The sequence below is a fragment of the Microtus ochrogaster genome, unplaced genomic scaffold (genome assembly GCF_000317375.1).
Source record: "Microtus ochrogaster isolate Prairie Vole_2 unplaced genomic scaffold, MicOch1.0 UNK8, whole genome shotgun sequence".
Classification (NCBI taxonomy): Eukaryota; Metazoa; Chordata; class Mammalia; order Rodentia; family Cricetidae; genus Microtus; species Microtus ochrogaster.
The window spans coordinates 3,739,985-3,745,322 of record NW_004949106.1 but is presented as its reverse complement, the minus strand read 5'-3'; positions in this window follow the sequence as shown (position 1 = coordinate 3,745,322).

Genomic DNA, 5,338 nt, shown 5'->3' with positions numbered 1-5,338 from the left:
TGTAGACCAGGCTGGTCTCGAACTCACAGAGATCCGCCTGCCTCTGCCTCCCGAGTGCTGGGATTCAAGGCGTGCGCCACCACCGCCCGGCCGCATCTCAACTCTTAAACAGCCCCAGCTAATCTGCGTTTCTACCAGACGCCGCAATCGGAGCCGGAAGCAACGCGATCTCTAGTTGCTCTCCGAGTATCCCTTGAGGCCGAAGTGAGGCCGAAGTGTAACTTTCCGCCGCTCTCTGATCAGGAGTTTGGGGGCGGTTGGTCCGGCAGAGAGAAGTGCACTAACCAGGGTGTCCGGGACTTGCAAAACTCTCGAGTTACTTCCAGGGCCTGCCTGAGTCATATACTGTGATTTTGGCTTATCATAAACAGCTCTATTCTCTTGCTTAGAATTCTAAATTAAAACTAGACCAGTCCTCCACTGGCTCCAGTCCCATCTGCCCGTAGCTCACACTAGCTGGTCTCTAAGTGTGCCAACGGCTTCACAATGTAGCCATTCTTCCCCCAACTTCCTACACGGGCAAGCCCTAACTGGGTGATTCCTAAGTTGGATCCAAATGTGCATCTGAGTCAGAGCTGGGCATGGAAGTTGTTCTGTTTAAGCCTAAAGTGATTTCAGATGAAGACGGAGCCTCAGTTCACTGCGCCAAAGAAATCCAGTCAGCAGCGGTCCGGATCCGACCGCGCGGGAATGAATCAACCATTGTGGATTCAGGGTGGGAGCGTTGTAGCCTCGGAATGATTTCTCACGGTGGAAGCTTTTCCCTTAGTAAGAATGCATTTGCATCCACTGGGATAGGTGAGTGAGTGGAGCAGCTGAAATGCTAGATTTATGGGGCTGGAGAGATGGCTCAGCGGTTAAGAGCATTGCCTGCTCTTTCAAAGGTCCTGAGTTCAATTCCCAGCAACCACATGGTGGCTCACAACCAGCTGTAATGAGGTCTGGTGTGCAGACAGAATATTGTATACATAATAAATAAAAAAATACTAGATTTATGACTTCAAAACCAAGTCTGAGACGGTTCAGATAACAGCTATGCAGATGCCCCGGCGATCCTGAAGCTACAGCAGAGGCTATTGATTAGAATATGGTGTCTGTGACTTCTTGGAGTCAGGTGTGACAGTCAGTGCCTGTCATCCCAGCATTTGAGAACACAGGCAGAAGGCTCTCAAGTTCAAGTCAATGAGACCTTTCTTTAAAAAAAAACAAAGGCACCGGTGGCCAAGCCTGGTGACTCCGAGTTCAGTCCCTAAGATCCCTATGATGGGAGAAGAGAATTAACTCCAGTGGCTCGTCTTCTCACTTCCATGCACGCACGTGTGTGTGTGTGTGTGTGTGTGTGTGTGTACATTCCCACAAAAGAAATAAAATGATGGAAAAACAAGAAGGAAGGGGCTAGAGAAATGGCTCAAACCATTAGAGGCCTCACCAGCGGTCAGGCTACACAGGTGTATGTAGTAATAGGAGCGGTGGGCCGCTTCCTGCCACCTGGCTAGCTTTACCTGAAATAATTTCACGGAAACTGTATTCTTTTAAACACTGCTTGGCCCATTAGCTCTAGCCTCTTTCTGGCTAACTCTCACATCTTGATTAACCCACTTCTAATAATCTGTGTAGCATCACTAGCTGGTGGCTTACCGGAAAGGATCTTAACCTGCGTCCATCTTGGAGAGGAGAGCTATAGTCTGCTTGAATCGGCTTCTTTCTCCCAGCATTCTGTTCTGTTTACTCCGCCTACCTAATTTTTTGTCCTATCAGGGCCAAGGCAGTTTCTTTATTAACCAATGAAAGTAACAGATAGGTGTAAGGGCCCAGGGCACCATCGCACTGCTGGGAACTCAGTGGACGTGGTGGTGGTGGTGAAGTGGGGGCCTGGGGAGGGCGACAGTGAGTGGTGGGACCTCATCCGTGTTTTCTCAGCCGACAGAAGAACTTGCTCTCTTCAGTGCTAGTGACTGTTATCTGCTAAGGAGGCGTCTGTCCTTCCGTCTCAGGTCCCCAGCCCCTGATTGGTGCTCTTCCCTGGGTTTCCCAACGCCTCCAATTGTTTTAAAGACAGCGTTTCTTTTGTATCTACTCCTTGTGTGAGAAAGGACTGCTCACAGGGGGCAGTTTCCCCCTTTACTATGTAGGAACCGGGATTTAAACTCGGACTGTCAGGCTTGGCAGCGTGTTCTTTGGACTTGTTGAACCATTCGCTGGCTCCAAAGCAGATATCTTTGCTGGTTTTTTCGAGACAGGGTTTCTCTGTGGCTTTGGAGCCTGTCCTGGAACTAGCCCTTGTAGACCAGGCTGGTCTCGAACTCACAGAGATCTGCCTGCCTCTGCCTCCCAAGTGCTGGGATTAAAGGCATGTGCCACCACTGCCTGGCAGTACTCTTATGGAAACAATGATGACACAGACCCAGTTTTTACTACGTTAATCCTACTGACCCGCAAACATGGGAGACTTTTTCCATCCTCTGATAACTTCTTCAATTTCTTTCTTCAGAGACTTGAAGGTTTGTCATACAAGTATTTCACTTGCTTGTTAAAGTAACACCAAGATATTTTATATTATTTGAGGCTATTTATTGTAAAGCGGGTTGATTTCCTGATTTCTGTCTCGTCCTGTTTATCATTTGTATTTAAGAAAGCTACTGATTTTTTTGAGTTAATCTATCTATCTATCTATCTATCTATCTACCTACCTACCTACCTACCTACCTACCTACCTACCTATCTATTTTATGGAATCTCTATAGTCCAGGTTGGCCTAGAATTTACAGTGTAGCCCATGCTGGCCTTGAACTCATGGCAAATCTCCTGCCTCAGTGTCCTGAGTGCTGGGATTACGGTGTGGACCACTATGACTGTAAAGCTGTGTGTTTTAAAGGGTTTTTGTTGTCATCTCTTAAAGTCAACATAGATATTTTCTCATGTTTAAAAGCATGGGGGGGGGGACCCTGAAAATGCCGTAGGCGCTTGCATTTAAAATGTTCTGTTTGTAATTTCATAACGCTGTGGGCTCACCAAATGGCAGGATGCTGAGTGCTTTGAGCTGAAGGAGGCGTGGAGGGCCTCAGAAACAAGACCTCTCTGACCTCTTAGCCTCTTCTCCTTTCCTTCCCCGCCAGCTGTGACCTGAAAGTCCCAATCCCTGTCCCCTAAGGCAGCCAGGAAACCTTAGAGACCTAGAAAGGTCACTCTGTTTTTGTTTTGTTTTTTTGAAACAGGGTTTCTCTCCGTAGCTTTGGAGCCTGTCCTGGAACTAGCTCTTGTAGACCAGGCTGGCCTTGAACTCACAGAGATCCACCTGCCTCTGCCTCCCGAGTGCTGGGATTAAAGAAAACAGAAGAAAACAGCCTCTCTCCTACAACAGCCCTGTCTTTCTGAGCAGGCCCCTCAGTTTCAAAGTTCCAGGACATGGTGCACAGTTTTGAAGTAATGTACGCTTCCAACAGAACACCACCACCAATGGTTTGTTATAGCACAGGCTGGCCTCACAAACAAAACCAAACAACAACAATAAAAGCCTCACTCCTCCTCTGTCATCTTCCTGAATGTTCAAATTGCTGGTGGGCACCACTATGCCCTACCTACCAATTTGAATATATAACCCGGGTTCGTCTAAAACAGAAGGCGACCCCCCCTCTCCACAGAGTACTGACAGACATGTTGGCAGAGAAGTCTGAGCAGCACGCCCTGGGTTCAGTGAGGTGTCGGCATCACGGATGTGATATGTAGTCATTCTTGTGACCACACCACTACTTCACGGAGAGTGACTTTGTCTGGGGGCACTATATATGTCATAACGCATATCTCTCCTGTGTGTACTACATACGGAAGCCAGGTATGGCGGCATAAGACCCGTAATCCCAGCACTGAGGAAGCTGAGGCAGGATGATTGCTATGAGTTCCAGAGCTACATGTAGCAAGACCCTGTCTCAAAGAACAAAATGAGGCCAGGTGGGGGTGGCGCACGCCTTGAATTCTAGCACTTGGGTGGCAGAGGCAGGCGGATCTGTGAGTTCGAGGACAGCCTGGGCTACACAGAAAAACTCTTTCAACTCCCACCCCCAAAAGAAAAACAAAACAAAGCCAAGCCAAGCAATATAAAATACTGGAATATTTGCATTCAATAAGACAATAGCTTAATAACAAATAGTTTATTATTCAAATGGCTCACGATGTCCACATTAAGCCAATAAAAATATAGAATATGTGAGTCGCTTACTGGCATAGCCGACTGTAATCCTTTTGGAGGTCAGTCTTTCAGACGCAAATGCAAGTCCAGTCCCCTGTTCTCCAGAAGACTGATCTTTATAGGGTAAATACTAGGGCAAGATACAGACTTTCCTGGTGGCGGGCATGGAGTAAGTCAGTCCTGTGCATACCTCATGGGCTGTGAACCCCTCTCCGCTCCTGCAGAACTGAGAATTCTGGCTTGCAACATTTTTCAAGTTTAGCATGTCAAGATAAAAACACAACTTGAACCTAACAGTTGTAGGAGGCACATGTCCATTTCAAGTTTATATTTGTCCCCTTCAATGATATTTGCAAAAGTAAAATATCTTTTTCAAGACAGGGTTTCTCTGTGTGGCCCTGGCTGTCCTGAATTTGCTCTGTAGACCAGGCTGGCCTCGAACTCACAGAGATCCGCCTGCCTCTGCCTTTCGAGTGCTGGGAGTAAAGGTGTGCGCCACCACCGCCCAGCTTGTTTATTTTTCTGAGACAGGGTCTCACTGTGTAGGAGGACTCACAAGTGCCAGGATTAAAGGTGTGCCAACATGCTCGAGGTAATGCAATGTTTTCGTCTGCTATGGCTTTTGCGCACTGAGATTGTGGGCTCTCTTTCAGCTGAGTTTTAGAAACACAGTTTTATTGTGCTCGTATGCATGCGTGAGCACCAGCACGCAGACCCAAACACTAAGGCATGCTTGTGGAGGTTAGAGCGCAACTTTGTAGAGCCGGTCTGTCTTTCTGCCTTTAGAAAGGTTCCAGAGATTGCACTCAGGTCACGTGTGGGCAGGCGGGTGGGCGTGGCAAGCACTTTTGCTGACTGAGCCATCTTGCCAGCCCTTGGCTGGTTTAAGACGTTCATTCTCTTTAGTGCTGCTGGTAGGCTCTTGGGGGTCAACAATACCAAAGTTAACGATTCACTGCAGGCCTGGCCATGTGGTGGCTTTTCGAAAGAAGAGACAAGCTCAGCAGTGGTGGCGAACGCCTCTAATCCCAGCACTTGGGAGGCAGAGGCTTGCGGATCTCTGTGGGTTCGAGGCCAGCCTGGTCTACAAAGTGAGCTCCAGGACAGCCAGAGCTACACAGAAAGACCTGGTTTTGAAAATACAACAAAACA